General features: G+C 42.0%; 1 protein-coding gene and 1 long non-coding RNA gene across 2 annotated transcripts in view; both read right to left on the reverse strand.

The window, feature by feature from the left end:
- NRG1 (neuregulin 1) overlaps positions 1-17294 on the reverse strand; it is a 1106536-nt gene that overhangs the window by 764576 nt on the left and 324666 nt on the right. The gene's annotated exons all lie outside the window — the stretch shown is intronic.
- LOC145518679 (uncharacterized) overlaps positions 6919-17294 on the reverse strand; it is a 134251-nt gene continuing 123875 nt past the window's right edge. Inside the window, exon 4 of the long non-coding RNA XR_014063135.1 lies at positions 6919-11225. This is a non-coding gene — a long non-coding RNA (uncharacterized LOC145518679). The remainder of the gene's footprint in view (positions 11226-17294) is intronic.

Genomic DNA, 17294 nt, shown 5'->3' on the forward strand with positions numbered 1-17294 from the left:
TCTTGGGTTTCCCTGGTGGCTCAGCTTGGAGAAAAATATAGTATCTTTATATCTTTATGAGCTTGGAGAAAAACATATATTCTAGGTTATTTAGTTTGGGGGGTTATGTTTATGAAGTGAGGGCTGATATTGACATAGAAAAAAAGAGGAACAAGTGGAAACAAAACCAAAACGGGGAAAAACAATCAGAAATTCTGCTCTTCTCTCCCCACCAACCATATTTTCTCATTTCTATAAAATTATCTACTATGTATGCACACACGTAGAGAGAACATTTTAAAAGCACTTAATTTATCGCCCTCTCTCATGAGATTCCATTCATTTCAGGACAGTATTTCTGATTCTGAGGCAGACGAGTGAGCTCTGTGAGCAGCATGGACTTTGAGGACCTGCCAATCGCACCAGGATGGCAAGTAAGATGAACAGTGTCAATATGAATGACTCATTCCTTCGCTGTCTTTCATTTTCCCAGCTGTTCTGATGGGTTGTAGGAGTAGCAAACGTCAGTAAGAGAACTGATGCAGGGCTGGGGCAGGCATTGCAAAGAGGATGAGTTGAAAGGTCAAGGGAGTCAAGGAGGTGATGAAAGATAAATTGAAATGATCAACCATGAGATCCTGAAAAATGAAGCCTAACAGGGCTTGAAAACAGGGAGAGATGAACGAGTTCAAGACTGTAAATACACAAGAGGTCACAGGGCAGGTAGGATTGAGAGGTTCTTGTTGAAAGAGTATAATAGGTCCAGGCCCAGCTTATGACAAGTCACTGAGGAAGTAGATTCCTGTGGATCTAGGGAGATAAAGGTCCCTAGAAGAGGGACATGGCAGAACCACAAAGCTAGGCTGTTCAATGGGTCATTCCAAACAAATGAAGAATTACACACAAGCACATCAGAGATTCAAGCAAGACCATGAGCCTGTTGCCTAATTCCCTTATGAATGTTTATTTCGGATATTTCCAGGAACTCAGATATGAGTCACAAGAAGGGATACACTGTCGATAGCCCAAAGGCAAAATCCTTTCAAGAGGATAATTTTTTCAGACACAGTCATAATATGGCAAATATCTGAAGATGCTGATGGGAAAGAAGAAAGCCTCCATACTAACCACTCCCCAATCTAACTGCATGTACATGGGTGTGTGTTGGAGGAAGGGCACTTGGTCTGCAGGGAACCAGTGCCCTTGAAGGAGACCTAGGTTTCAAAGTCAGGAACAAGGTGTTTAGAAAATAGAAAACTGTGTTAGAAACTCAGAAATAAGAAATCTAGGCTAAGAGCCGGGTCAGTGGTGAAGGATGAGTGCAGGGCAAGCTGACCTAAAGGAGATGAAAGCTGAAGTTTGCTAACCAAAAAGAGCCTAAACTCCACACCACACTTGGGGCTTTTGGCAGGGAGGAAAAAGTATATATAAATGATGAGCTTAAAGATTCTTCAGACTGCTCAAGTTTTTTTTTTTTTTTTTTTTCCGGGAGGGGTGGATGTATGGGGTCTTTGTTGCTGTACCCGGGCTTTTTCTAGTTGCAGTGCAAGAGCTTCTCATTCCAGTGGCTTCTCTTGTTACAGGGCATGGGCTGCAGAGCATGGGGGCTTCAGTAGTTCCTTCATGAAGGCTCAGCAGTTTCAATCGTGGGCTCTAGAGTTTGGGTTCAATAGTTGTGGCTCATGGGCCCAGATGTTCCGTGGCATGTGGGTTCTTTCCAAACCAGGGACCGAACCAATGACCCCTCCACTGCTAGGTGGATTCTTAACCACTGGACCACCAGGGAAGCCCTCAAGTTGTTTTGCTGCTAAGATTAAGGCTCCAGGAGATGGTGCAGCCTGGAGGAATCCCTAAGGGTTCAGTGGTCCCCATCTTTGCTCCCTGTATTTGGGAAGGATATTCAGTCGAAAGATTGTCCCCATGATTCACATGGAGTGGCCAGGCAGGACAGCGGAGAAGCAGCTAAAGAGCCCCTCGAAGCAGTGGGGAGGAATAAGCCAGGTGAGTGGTCTGATGCAGAACCAAAGGAAAAATAATGCTGAGATGGAACTAAGAGTTGAACTAAATATGCTGGGGAAAGTTCAGATGACTTATGTTCATGTCCAATCCTGATGGCTGTTGTAGGAACCTGAGAACCTTTGTTCAGGACCATCACCCTGCCCAGACTTCCTGCCAGAACTCTTCCTCCCACCCAACCCTAACTTTGACATGACCGCCAGGTTCATCTATAGTATTGAAAGGTCGTTGATCTTTTCTTTGTACCCCAGGGAAGGAGAAGGTAGCCATGTCTGGGGTTTCCCAGGTAGCTCAGTGGTAAAGGATCCACCTGCCAATGCAAGAGACTCAGGAGATGCAGGTTTGACCCCTGGGTCTGGAAGATCCCCTGGAGGAGGAAATGGCAACCCACTCCAGTATTCTTGCCTGGGAAATCCCATGGACGGAGGAACTTGGTGGACTGCAGTCCATGGGGTCGCAGAGTTGGACACAACTAAGCATGCACGCACACACAGCCATGTCTGCAGCGTAAGAGGAGTTGAGAGGAAGGAAGACTTGGAAACCATTTAAGTAACTGGCATTTGGAAACTCAAAATGCTAAGGGCTAAGGGTAGCCCTTTTCCATCATATTCTGAAAATGGTCATTAGCTGTATCTGGATTTAGTGAGAAGTGTGTATTTTCAGAACCTCTGTGGAAGATGAATTAATTTCTTCACTAGGAAATAGGTCAGATCATATTTTTTTATAGCAAGGGCAGTAAAATAATGAAAGTTTGAAAGAAATGCTTGACAGCCACTCAAGGTACACTATTATTAGTCCCAAGATGAAATTGCTATACACTTGACCCTTGAACAACACAGTGGGTCAAGGAGCAAGTGTAACTTAGGTCAGTGCTCCACACACACGGTTCCTCTGTATCAGAGGTTACACATCTCCAGAGTCAACCAGCCAAGGACAATCCTGGAATTCCATAGTATTTACTACTGAACAAATCCACATGAAAGTGGATCCACACAGTTCAAACCTCTATTTTTCAAAGTCAACATGTATCTGCTTTATCTATCAATTATTTTATTCATGTTTCATTAAGGGAAACAAATCAGTGCATCACAGACTAGTACAGATGGCATCAGTTCACCTGTCCAGACCTCAGTTTTACAACAATAAAGTGGGAGTAATGCCAGGAATGTTTTGCCTGACTGATCCTCGCCAGACACCACCACCACCACTCTGACTCTCACACACTCACAGGTGAATATACACACGTGTATTTTTTTTAAAAAACTGGCAGAAATAGAAGAGATGTCCTAATTCTTGAGAAGGACTTTTTTGGTTGCTTTATTGACTTTTTCTGAAATGAGTAACTTAAGAGAGAAAAAAGAAACTAGGATTCCCTCTGCAATAAGGTGGAGCAGAGGAGAGAGAAGCAGACTAGATTCATAGGGATAGGAGGGTGTGCATACGTAGTGGGTAGGTATTCACTGCGTGCTTGCTAAGTCACTTCAGTCGTGTCTGACTCTTTGTGACCCCAGGGACTGTAGCCCACCACGCTCTTCTGTCCATGGGATTCTCCAGGCAAGAATACTGGAGTGGGTTGCCATGCCCTCCTCCAAGGGATCTTTCCAACCCAGGGATCCAACCCTCGTCTCTTCGGTCTTCTGCACCGGTAGGCAGGTTCTAACCACTCGTGCCACCTGGGAAGCCCAAGTATTCATCGGGTCTTATAAAATGAGCTTCCATCCTTCTTGCCTAGATCCAACCAAAGCAGAGGAGAGGAAAGGTGGTATTTGGTAAAATGTACACCGGACGGGGCCCTTTTGAGATCATCAGCTTCAAACATTCCAGGACTTGCTAATGTACCATCAGTAAACCTCTCCCTCAAAGCAGCCTGGCATGGTTATGAATGCTTCACTGTGATCAAAAGCTCCAAGTTGCTCTGAAAAGTGAAACACCATGAATGAAAAGGCTTTTATCGCTTTAGAAAATGACCCCAAGAGAATGCTGGTATTCAATTCTTAGAATTTAGTGTTTCCTGAGGTTTTCCTATAATCTAAGCAAAAACTATTGTAGGTTTGAGAAGAAACTCAACAGTTCTTTCATGTGCTATAAAAAGTTAATTTACAGAAAACCAAACTGAAAGTTGACAGATGGAAGGAATGCCACATGGGTAAACAGACAACATGGAAAATCCTTTCTACACAGGAACTAGGAAGGACTGTAACTGACTCTCTGGCGGGGCTGCAGTGATGCGGCAGTGGGGAGAGAGGGCTGCAGCACCGCAAGGGTTAAGGGGGAGGGAAGGTCCTCAGAGCACATGTCACTCCCCCAACACAGATGATGGTAAAGATATACAGTTAAGTCTACTATATGCTGCTGCTAAGTCGCTTCAGTCGTGTCCGACTCTGTGCGACCCCATAGATGGCAGCCCACCAGGCTCCGCCGTCCCTGGGATTCTCCAGGCAAGAACACTGGAGTGGGTTGCCATTTCCTTCTCCAGTGCATGAAAGGGAAAAGTGAAAGCGAAGTCGCTCAGTCGTGTCCGACTCTTAGCGACCCCATGGACTGCAGCCTACCAGGCTCCTCCGTCCATGGGATTTTCCAGGCAAGAGTACTGGAGTGGGGTGCCACTGCCTTCTCTGTAAGTCTCCTATATACGAACCTTCAAATTGTGAACTTTCAAAGAGGTGAACATGTGTTCGCATGTCCAATCACATAAGTTACTTTACGTGTCTGGTGTACACTGTCACATGTGTGCATCCCCTACAAGTGGTTGTGCTCTCATGAACTTTACTGTATATTACTGTATAGAGTACAGTAGCAAAGTATCTATTTCAAGCCCAGGATGTCTGGAGGAAAGCATAAAAGCAGCGGTGATGTAGCTGGTACTACCAAGAAGTGCCAGCTCTTATACTGTACTACTACACTTTGCAAGGTACCATGCTGTAAGATTCAAAATGCTTTCTTGGACTTTCCTAGTGGTACAGCGGATAAGAAGCTGCCTGCCAGTGCAAGGGACACGGGTTCAATCCCTGGTCTGGAAAGATCCCACACACCACAGAGCAACTCAACCCGTGTGCCACAACTACTGAGACCTGCACACTTTAGGGCCCACAAGCCACAACCGCTGAGCCTTCATGCCACAATGACCAAAGCCTGTGCACCCAGAGCCTTGCCCCACAACAAGAGAGGCCACCACAATGAGAAGCCTGTGCACCACAACCAGAGAGAGACCACAGGCAGCAACAAAGACCCAGGGCAACCAAAAACAAAAACAAAACAAACTAAAGTGTTTTCCTTATTTTTTACATTTGTTTCCTATCTGTCATTTGTGTGAAATGTGTTATAAACTTCTTACAGTGCTATATAGCCGATTGTGATAGTCGAGTACCTAGGCTAACCCTGTTGGAGGTACAAACTCACTCGACTCTCGGAATGGACAGGTTAGTATGTGCATGACTTACTGAAGTCACAGAATAGGCCCTATCATTGGTAATGCCTTTTTGCTGCCTTGGAGAAAAGCCTCTTTTGTTGTGTCCATTACCACATTGTATGCCAGCTGGCTGAACAAAAGGCATATTCCTTAAACTAAAACCCAGTTTGCCACCCCAGCACAAGTCTTTGGCATATGGATTAGTTCAAGCTGCAAACAATCAAGGCCCCCAAAACTCAGCAATTCTGACCTCCCTCCTAACCGCCTAAGAGAAGAGAGACTGTTCTCAGCATAGAGCTATCAGAACCGACATTGGAAAAGAATATGGACCAGGTGTGGTGGGGGGAACCCCTAGAGATCAGCGTCCTCTCTGGGTCCCACTGTCTCTGCAGGTCCAGTAAACATTTATTTACCAAATATCAGCTTTTCCATCTCCCTGTGAATTGCCTTCCTCCCCTCTGAAGTCCCAAACCACACCCCCCAACGTCTTCTTTTGTCTTTAGCTGAAGATGGTATTTAAGATGAGGGCTTGGGCCTGTTTAGTGAGTTAACTCCGTTTCCCTGGGTCTCTCCCATGGATCCATGTTATTCAGCTTTTGTGTGATCTTCTCCCAATGGATCCATGTTATTCAGCTTTTGTGTGATCTTCTCCCAATGGATCCATGTTATTCAGCTTTTGTGTGATCTTCTCCCAATGGATCCATGTTATTCAGCTTTTGTGTGATCTTCTTCCATTGATCTGTTTCATGTCAATTTAATTCTTAGACCCACCAGAGCACCTAGAAGGTAAAGAAAAAGTTCTTCCTCCCCAACAGCCCATCTTAAACTGCTTTCAGTTTAGTTCAGTCGCTCAGTCGTGTCCAATTCTTTGCGACTCCATGAATCGCAGCACGCCAGGCCTCCCTGTCCATCACCAACTCCCGGAGTTTACCCAAATCCATGTCCATCAAGTCGGTGATGCCATCCAACCATCTTACAGACAGATAAAAAGGAAATGCTGATTCTTCCTGGGTTTACCAAACTCAGGCAGCCACTTCCTCTAGTATAACGCAAGGCTACCTGCACTTTCAGAGATAGGATCTATTAAATAAGAGCAGGAGGTCAGGCAAACATCCAAGGAGTCGGGACATCGTATCTCATGTCCTGCTCTAGACACCATCAAACAAGATAGAGACGCCCTTGTGGAGAGTACATTCTAACACTAATGACATAATAAAGCCAACAAAAACAAGGTGACCTTTAGTTTATACTGGCTTTTTGGGAATAAGGTAAAGGGTGGCAAATATGAAGCCGATTCATCAGCAAGTAGAAAGCTGATTTGTCAACGCTCCCCTTTCCTTCACCCCTGGCAGGTGTATGGCAGATCAATGAAGACATTCTCAGCAGCTGACCCTCCACAATATGGTATTCCCGACAGCCAATGATAATTCATCAGCGTCAGCCCATGAAAACCTAACCCAGAGTTACCTTATATTTGACATGCATACCTATTTCCATCCATCTTCCTTTCCTTATTTTTGTTTCTTTTTTTATTACTTGTTGAAAAATGTGAAACTTCTTGTCTTGGCTGGGCTGGAGGAAAACAAGGAAAGGGAAGGTTATGGCTCTCCTCTAGCCAGTGTTGGAAAAGGAATCTTGAAGAATCCAGGGAGTAGATCCAGTCTTGTTTGCAGCACTGGGAACAATTTAACTTGAAAGCTGAGCCTCCAGGTGGTGGAGCTGGGGCAGGCTGTACAAACATGTTCATTCCCCCTCAACTTTCTCACGCTGATGTTTCCTGGGAGGGTTTGCAGCTTTATTTGAACAACTGTGACCAGTGCCTTAAAAACGGCACTCAAGTGCTTTGGACATCATCTTCAATCTAAGAAGTGGTGGACCATTTGCTTTGGTAGTGTTTTCTCTTTGGCTCTGATTGGTTCCGCTAGGGGTGGGGGACTGGAGGCCCCGCTCACTGGTGGCTTCTTGGCTTGAGTGGAATCTTGTCTCCATGGTACCACTTCCTTCTCACTGCCACTTTGTGTCACTCTACACAACATCTGGCTGGCTCCTGTGTCTTCCTCATCTTCTCTCTAGTTTTTATGGAACTGTGCATGCCTGATCACATGCTAAGACTTTACCAAGTGCCTTGCTTGAATCTCTGGAAACTACTTACCAAAGCCTCTGTCCTTGCTACTTGATTTTGACCCGCTGCCTTGCTTTCACTCCTGCCTGTTGGTATTAGAATACCTAATGACCCAGACTGCTCCTAACTCTACTGGCTGAGGCTCCCCAGACCTTGGTAGGCCTCAGTATCCAAGGCCTAGCACTAATGCATTGGGTTGGCCCAAAAGTTCCTTTGGATTTTCCCATAACATCTTACAGAAAAACCCCAAACAAACTTTTTGGCCAGCCTAATACTTAGTTGTTTTCTCTTCTTTTGAGTTACTTTCTATGCTTCCAAGAAAAGAAGGGAGGGAGGGGAGGGGGAATAAGGGGAGGAAGCAGAAGGGGAAAGGGAGGAAGGAAAAATAGTTTCATGCAACTGAGGTCCTACAACCATATGTCAGCTACTCAGATCATGCTTATTTCCTTAAGTTTTGAACTGTTCAGCCTTTCTTTGCGTAAAGTGCTGAGCATCTTCCCCAGCCTGATTTGCCAACATACTCCTGAGACTCCTCTCTATCAGATAGCACATAATCACTAAATACAAGTTAATTTCAGTATTATCCAAAACAAAACATAATTAGCAGGGCAATGTGCTGTGAAAATTATCATAAAAAGCGTTCAAAAGCCAAGTATAAATACATTGGAATTATCTATGGTTTAGGAGTATTTGTGCCACTGTTCCTCTCCATTAGGACAGAACCGGAGTTGACTTTAGCTATGATTTCATGGTCTATAAAAACAACCATTGAGAATTGGGAATGGACTGCAGTTGTGTTCAAATATTGCAGGAATCTTCTTCAGCATCAACATTTACTCAACTCCCTCCTACTAATGACAGCCCCGCTATGTGACTTCAGTATAATAGACACAGGTTACCTTTCCTAAATCCAGAATGTACCAGAGATATCAGTGGGAAAACGCAATTCAGAGTCAGCTTCTAAGATTGAAATGTATTAAGCAACTCCCTTAAGAAGCACTGTACAGTGAATTGCAGTGAGGAAACTAGAATAACGAATAATAGGAGAAATATTTCAAACACCAGGAGGCACAACTTCAAATAATGGGACAAATCTATAGACCAGCCTAATATGCAGCCTTCAGAAATGGGGGATCTCTTCTTGAATTTGGGCTATTAAAAGCCTTCATTTAAGGGCCCTTGAACTAGAAAGTTCTATGCAATTATCCTGTAGATAGTTTTAACAACAATGATAAATATGCCTCTAATCTTGACGCCTTTGCTAGATTATGGCCCTAGAATACAAAAGCAGGTCTAGGAAAGATGAGTAGTCCCCTGAATCTTTCTGGTGTAGGTCCCTAAATTCATGTATGTCACAATGTAGGTAAGTTTCAGAAAGCACAGGCAAAGTTACAAAAAGCAAAGAATCTTTCTCTTCTATTGTGTTTTTTAAAGATAAAATATGGACATGATTTTTTTAAATGCAACAGTTCAAAAAGAGCATAGAGTAAAAAGCAAGCCTCTTTTCCACTCTTGAATAGACAGAAAAATACAGACAAAAACATCTTCCTTGGAACAATGTAGAGCCTGATTCTTCTTCCAACAAACATTATTTTTTGCCAAAAACATTTTCAGAATGTTATCTCCTTGACAAGGTGGAACAGTCTCACTGATTTACTCACATACATTTATTGAGTGCCTACTCAGTGCTAGGTCCGAATTTTTTAGACATTTGCATTTTTGTACTACTTCTCTTTTTAGTTATGGTCCTTTGCCTTAGAGGATATCCAGCAATTCACCATTCTTTAGAACCAGTTCTGTCTATGGCCAGGAAAGACAACAAGCTGTTGGTCAAAAACTCAGCTCTAGGGGCTTCCCTGGCTGTTCAGTGGTTAAGAATCTGCCTTCCAATGCAGGGCGTGCAGATTTGATCCCTGGTCAGGGAACTGAGGGGGCTTCCCTGGTGACTCAACTGGTAAAGAATCTACCTGCAATGTGGGAGACTTGGGTTCGATCCCTGGATTGGGAAGATCCCCTGGAGAAGGAAATGGCTACCCACTCCAGTATTCTGGTCTGGAGAATTCCAGGGACTGTAAAGTCCATGGGGTGGCAAAGAGTCAGACATGATTAAGCAACTCACTTTTAGGGAACTATATCCCACAGGCCTCATGGCCAAAATAAACAAAACATAAAACAGAAGCAATACTGTAACAAATTCAATAAAGACTTTAAAAGTGGTCCATGTTAAAAAATCTTTAAAACAAAAACTTAGCCCTAGTACTCCACCACTGGGCCCAGTTTGATCCTATATTTTGGCCCTAATGATGAAGCTTTTTTATCAGGTGCATTTTTTGGTTGTTCCAGCTGCAGCTCTGCTTTATTCAAATGTGTCATAGTCAAAGCTTTCACAATCTGCCCAGTAGAGGATCATGTTAATCACCATGAGCCTTGAAGTCAAATGATTTGGGTAGGAATGTTTACTTTCTTACTCAAAGTTTTTCCTTCCTAGAGTCCCACAGAAAAACTTCCATGTGGCTGTTTCCTCCCCTGATAAATGAAAATACTATCAGTACAAACTTCATAGTGTCAAGAGAATAAACTAACCTCTAAAGTTCTCAGTACCATTGTCTACATTTGTGCCTCTAGTCACCAAAGGGTCCAACAACACTCTTGAAAATTACTCTACTGAGACTAAAAGACTCAGTTTAGAATAGAACTAAGATTCAATGGAAAAAATCCAGAGTCCTTTCTCTTTATAATAAATGTCGCTGATAATGCTGGTTTGCCTGTATCTCCAAAAATGTCTACTTCATCTCTCATCATCTGACTGACAGGACACTTTCTCGTGTCTTCAAAGGCATTCATGATGTATCTAGAATCCTTACTGATATCTGTTTTCCATTTTCACAGACACTGTGTATCACATTCTAGCATCCTCATTAAAATTTCTTCTCTGCTTTCCGGCTGTTTTTCCAGTGCTTTGCCATGATCAACATCAGTCCAGTGCCCTTGTGGGTTAGAAAGACAGACAGCTCCCAGTCTGATGTATCCTGGTTCATGCCAGAAATCTGGGGTTCCACATGGCACCTAATGCTCACTTGAAAGGTAACATCCCAGCCAGCCATGGTAAGTGTAGGTAAGAGAATAAGTAAGTTTGAAAACTTTCAGTTTCCTCCAACGCATTTCCTACCCATTATCAGAGGTCAGCTTTATCTACAGACATCAATCTGAACTCAATTTGCTCAGAAACTCATCTGTTAAATAACACATTTGACCTAGAGATCAGTTAAAGAAATAATCCTAGTGCCAAGCTCTCTCAGCCTATGACCTCCTCCAGTTTTGGTGGCAGGTTACGGTTTGCAGAAATGCAGATTGGAGACCTCTGATTAAGTACCATAAAAGACAGGAGACCTCCGATTAAGTACCATAAAAGCACAAACTTTCATTTTCTCAAGTTTCATGACTGGAAAATGAAACGTCAAAGTGTATGATTGTTTTGTCAAACGAAAGGAGTCAAGTGTCACAGCTTTGAGGATGAAATAAATAATTTCTTTAGCAAAAAGAACAGAGGTAATATATAATTGTCATAAATAAAAGCTGGCTCACCTTATTTGGATTTTGAAAACCGCCATATATGTGACTTTCCTGGTGACCCAGATGGTAAAGAATCTGGCTGCAATGCAGGAGACCTGGATTTAACCCCTAGGTCAGGAAGATCCCCTGGAGAAACAAATGGCAACCCACTCCTTTATTCTTGCCTGGGAAATTCCATAGACAGAAGAATATGATGGGCTACAGTCGTTGGGGTTGTGAAGAGCTGGACATGACTTAGCAACTAAACTCAACAAACACATGTGGGAATATTAAGGTACCTTATATACCACAAGTTAATTTAGGTTATGCAATAATTATTGGTTTTATTGGCTCACAATCTGTTAATATCTTATTTGTACTTAGAGGCATAAATTGATTCTACGGCAACCCAGAATTTTAAAAATCAGATATTCAAACTAGTGAAATTTAAAACATAATAATATAAAAGCATAATTTATTCACTTGAAGTTGTAGAACAAAATAATTTAGCTGATCTATTTTGTTGATTAGAATATGAGGGTAATGAAATCAAGGATACATTTGTACATTTGCTAACAAACCTACTAACTTATTGATACAGCCTGTAAAGCTTCTAGTTACAGCCTCTGATTTTGTCATCAATGGCCACAACTGGAATTTTCACATCAATGATAGACAACTGCAACCAATATCAGAAAAACACATCGCAAAATTTTTTTCTTCATGTAGGGAAACAGAGAATGGATTCAGTTGGAGATCAAAAACATCTCTCCAAGCCAACTAATAAGATGCTTGGGAATATTAGAACAAGTAGTCACTTCCCAATCATTTTCTGCATCCTTCACTGTCTATATGATATGTTATGCCCATTTATACTCTTGTCTCTTTTCTCCTTTAAATATAAATGAAACTTCCCAAAGAGATATTGATTCCCTCAGAAAAGGTTTTAATACGCTAGGCCTACTACGTCACCTCTTTTTATACAGATACAGCTTCCAAGCTGCAGGGAGAAAATAGATCTAAAAAGATGGCACCTTTCCCAAAGTTTTTGAATGTAGGAAAAATGGCAGCAATGCCAGGCTTGTACCCAGCAGGCCTGGGAAGAAACAGGACTTAAATGAATTAGATATTGATTGCTTGAGTATTTTTGAAATTTCCTTTACTCCGAATTGGTTTCCCAGACAAGGGATTAGACTTGGATGATAAATGACACTGAAAATAATTCTTGAAAATACAGAAATTTCAGTTAGAAGGTTGCTTAAAGGTCATTTATTCTAAGCTTTAATTCTCTCCACTTACCCCCTTCAGTGATTTTTCAAACCATCACTGAGAACCTCTTGATAAAAAAATAATTTATTTATTAACTAATGAGAATAATTTGCAAGGTTAGAAAGTAAGAGCTCTTCACTAAACCTTGATAATCCCATAACTATTACTATTGGAAAATTACAAGTCATTAATTTCCTTTCTGACGCTATCCCTATGGGGTCTGAAAATGAATATGACTTTCCAAACCTCTTAGTAACCAGCTTTGGGACTTTCTTTTAAATATTCCAAAAATATATGCTGAAGTTGAGTGCTTCTGAGCAATGCCTCTATAACGTCCCACTGGAATGAAAGAGGGATGGACAAAGGATATGAAAATAAATTGCAACGTGATATAATGTTAGTGGAGTTATATGTATTTCCTTCATTTTCCTTCATAAGTTTAATTGCAGCACTTTTCAAACTTTATATATTGTTATGTTTGTGCTAGATTGGTTACTGTGCCTCTCAAAAGATTTGGCCATTTGCCCAAGTGAAAGTGAAAGAGATCATTCTTTTAATTGTTTTTAAACTTAGGCTCTCAGAGCTCCTAATTTTCCCTTTGTGTTTCATTTCCTTTACCATATTCAGATCTCAGTTGGAAGAGCAAGGACATTCCCTGACTGTCAAGAAAAGCATCCTTCATGTGGCTCTGAGTAAGAGATATTCCCAGTGAAGCCAACACACACTGCCTCTCCCTCACTCTGCTGGGAAAGATTGAGGGCAGGAGGAGAAAAGGGTGACAGAGGATGAGATGGTTGGATGGCATCACTGAATCAACAGAAATGAGTTTGAGCAAATTCTGGGAGACACTGAAGGACAAGGAGGCCTGGAGTACCACAGTCCATGGGATCGCAAAGAGTTGGACACGACTTAGCAACTGAACAAAAATCTCATACACTGCTCCTTGAAGCTTTAAGAGGGAAGTACTATTACAGATGCCATTGAACTGATAAGAAAAAGGAGGCTCAAAGAGGTCAGTAACTTGCCCAAGGTCACACTGTTAGTAGCTGGAAGAGCAAAGACTCTAAGCTCCTGCTCCTAACCATGGCATTCCCTGAATACATCGTTGTTTAGTTCCTCAGTCCAGTTGAACTCTTTTGGGACCCCATGGACTGCAGTATTGGAGTGGGTCTGTATTTTGAATATTGGAATACTGGAGTGGAGAATATTGGAGTGGGTCCGCATTTCCCTCTCCAGGGGATCTTCCTGACCCAGGGATTTAACCCACGTCATCTACATTGTAGGCGGATTCTTTACTGCTAAGCCACCCCATGGCTTCCCATTTTCCCTGAATATATCCATTTGTACTTCTGCTATATTCTGATCAATTTACATTTATACACTCCATGGGCTGAAAAGATGAGGTCATTACCTTACTGAAGAAGTAATAGAACCCTCTGTCTTTCTTTTAGACTCCTTGTAGTCTATTGTGGACAAAAAACATGTTGCTTGCCATTTCAGTAAACAAAGAACATTGCCTGCCATCAAGCCAACAAACCAGCAGCCACTACAGCATGTAATGGTACTCCCTGAGGGGATTCAAGATAAAGGAAAACAGGATACTGGCCCTAGATAGTTAAGATGTGTATCAAAGGAATAGTTTCAATGAGTTCAGACTCTTGCACCTTCCCACACATAGATAGGAACTAAAATCATTCAACTGAGATGTCTGTTCTGGGTGACTAGCAGTAATCCTTTGATGCTTGATTACACGTTTTCAGCCCAAAATTCCTATATATCCTCGCTCCTCCCTTACCTCTTTGGAACAGTCTCTCAGTGCTAAGAGGCTGCTTTCCCAGACTACAGTCCTCAGTAATGCTCCAAATAAAACATAATTCTCAGATTTTAGGCTGCACATTTTCAGTTGACATTACACAAACTATTTTTTGTAAATAAGCAAGATACTACTTTTGTAAAGACTCAAATAAGCGTTTACTTTAAATTTTTAAAATGAAGGGCAGCACTTTAGTTCATTTTTTAGTTAAGTAAATGCATTTCTTAATAATGTAAAGACAAATGTCTTCTTAATAATGTAAAAACAAATGTCTTTAAATTGAGGGTAAAGTTTTAAGAATTAATATGCAAAAAACACATTTCTTTAAATTTTTTTCTAGGATCCAATATGTTCTACCTACAATGATTTGGATTCTCTTTCAATCTTCCTTTAGAATAAGGAATTATCTTTAGAATTATCTTTAGAATTCTCTTTCAATCTTCCAAACCTTTCAGAAAGGAGCAGCAAGAAAATAGTGGATGGATGTTTTATGCTCTATGCATAGATTTATAGTGATTTCCAGAATGAAGCCTGCCTGTCTCATCCAATTTAAATGTACTAGACTTTGCTACTGAGTAAATGATGCTTCTTTTAATTTAAACCCACACAAACTTCTTAACACAAACCATCTCAAGTCTTGTTTCTTAAAACTATGAATTTTTTTTTCAAGGACTAGAAGTCATCACTAAATTGCACTGAGAGATACCATCACAAATCTACTAACTAGAAATAGCTAAAGCAAATTGAAGACAGTAAGTAGGAATTGAAGTAAAACAAATTATAAGTGCCTGTGAAGAGAATCACCATTCTCTTATAAAGTTTATTAAATCACACTGTAACAGGGCCTAAGTGTGATTCTAGACATACACCCTTGCCTAGAGGGGCTTCCCTGGTGGCTCACATGGTAAAGAACCCACCTACAATGCAGGAGATTTGGGTTCGATCCCTGGGTTGGGAAGATCTCCTGGAGAAAGGAATGGCAATATACTCCAGTATTCTTGCCTGGAGAATTCCATGAACAGAGGAGCCTAGTGGGCTACAGTTCTTGGGGTTGCAAAGTCAGACATGACTGAGCTGGCACACACACACACACACACACACACACACACACACAGAGTACTCTAAAACTATCACTCCTTTGACAATGAATGAGCTACCAAAAGTAAATCTCTAGAAACCAAAATCACTGAGGAGGGTTTGCAAGAGATACAAGATTTGGGGAAAATTAAGTTAATTATTCCGGAGTCTAACATGACTCAGAAGAGCAGAATAAAATAAGCTCCCAGGTTTGATGGTCAAGCTTTATTAGAGGGAAGAACTTGCCATCAACAACTGGCCCAAGGCTGCAGGCAATTCAAAGAAACTGGAAGAAATGGTAACATCCCTGAATGTCTCCTTCTAAATCCTCTTCTCATTCTTGAGAACTCATTTGTCCCCATGGTGAACTCATCTCTTCCCATGGCTTTAGCAACTGTCAGAGAAGAACTCCGACTCCATAAAGAATAGCACAGAATAAATGCACGACAGCCCCCATAAGTGTTCAAAGTAGACAGTAAGAGGTAATGGATCAGGGCAGCACAGATTTCTTATCCATGACATCCTCATCTACCTGTCATCAGCAATCCTGCTGAATCCACACCTTCCTCATCATTCCCAGTCATGCTTTATTTCAAATCTCATATGATTTTTCACTTGAATTAGTTTCCAACACTGCAACTGCAGACTGGTTTCTAAGGCAAATCTGATTATGTCACTCTCCCTTCCCAAAAACCTGCATCATGCATAATCTAAAGTGGTAGCTGCCCAACTGGAACCTCTGCCTTCCTGGATTTTTTCAAAGTGTCACTTGGGGCCAGGAAGCTATTCTCAATATTTCCAAAAAGCTTAAAGATAATCATGAATTTACCTGGATATGGCTGCATAGATTAACTATGTGTTGTGCTTTGTTGCTCAGTTGTGCCTGACTCTTTGCGGCCCCATGGACTGTAGCCTACTGGGCTCCTCTGTCTGTGGGGATTCTGCAGGCAAGAATACTGGAGTGGGTTGCCATGCTCTCCTGCAGGGAATCTTCCCAACCCAGGGACTGAACCTGGGTCTCCCGCATTGCAAGCAGATTCTTTACCATCTGAGCTACCAGGGAAGCCCATGAATACTGGAGTGGGTAGCCTATCCCTTCTCCAGGGGATCTTCGCGACCCAGGAATCAAATCGGGGTCTCCTGCATTGCAGGCAGATTCTTTACCAGCTGAGCTACCAGGAAAGCCCTTGATTAACTGTAACTACTGAAATTACTACAACTCAATATGGTACCCAGTGTTCTTCTTTAACCCATCAACACAGGGCCAGGGGCTAAATCTGAGTTCTCCTGGGATTCTGAACCTCTCCCAACTCAGCAACACAAGGCTCACTTGACATTGCCTGGTAACTTTGATTCACAGGCAAGACTAATAGAAGGCTCCTTTAGGGCAATAGCTATCATAATAATTCACTGTTGTGTTTCCAGAGCCTGGCACTGAAATAGAGTAAGTACTTACTAGGTATTTGTTTTAATGACATTTTAGAAAGTTGACTGACAGCTTTTTTGTGTTTTTGGCTGCGCCACACAGAATGTGGGATGTTAGTTCCCTGACCAGGGATCGAAATTGTGCCCCCTGTACTGCAAGCACTGAGTCTTAATCACTGGACTGACAGGGAAGTCCCTGACTGATGGCTTTTGATTTCTAACAGATTAACTGTATATTATTTAATACAAAATTAAGAAGAGGATAGAGAATGTTAAATTAAATACAGTCTGTAGGCTGCAGAATTTCTTGAAAAACAGGGTCACAGGAACCTAGAAGCAACAAGAAGCTCTTAGAAGCGTAAAAAGCAAAGGCACCAGCCAGTGTTTACTAAGCAACCGGTATTCACCAGGCCCTGTCGCAGACAAATTAGATAAATGCCTTCATTTCCTCCTCACAGGAAAGCTGAGAGCTAGTGTTTACATCTAACAGATACAAACAAAATAAGATTCAGAGAGACTGAGTGATTTCCTAAAGTCACAGAACAGCTAAGGTGTAGAAGCGGGGTCTGAACACAGCTGCCAGACAGGAAGTCTATTGTTCCGCACCTTATTTTTGTAGCAGGGAACTAAGC

This window comes from Giraffa tippelskirchi, chromosome 8, assembly GCF_054371585.1.
Source record: "Giraffa tippelskirchi isolate mGirTip1 chromosome 8, T2T-mGirTip1v1.2.pri, whole genome shotgun sequence".
NCBI classification, from domain to species: Eukaryota; Metazoa; Chordata; class Mammalia; order Artiodactyla; family Giraffidae; genus Giraffa; species Giraffa tippelskirchi.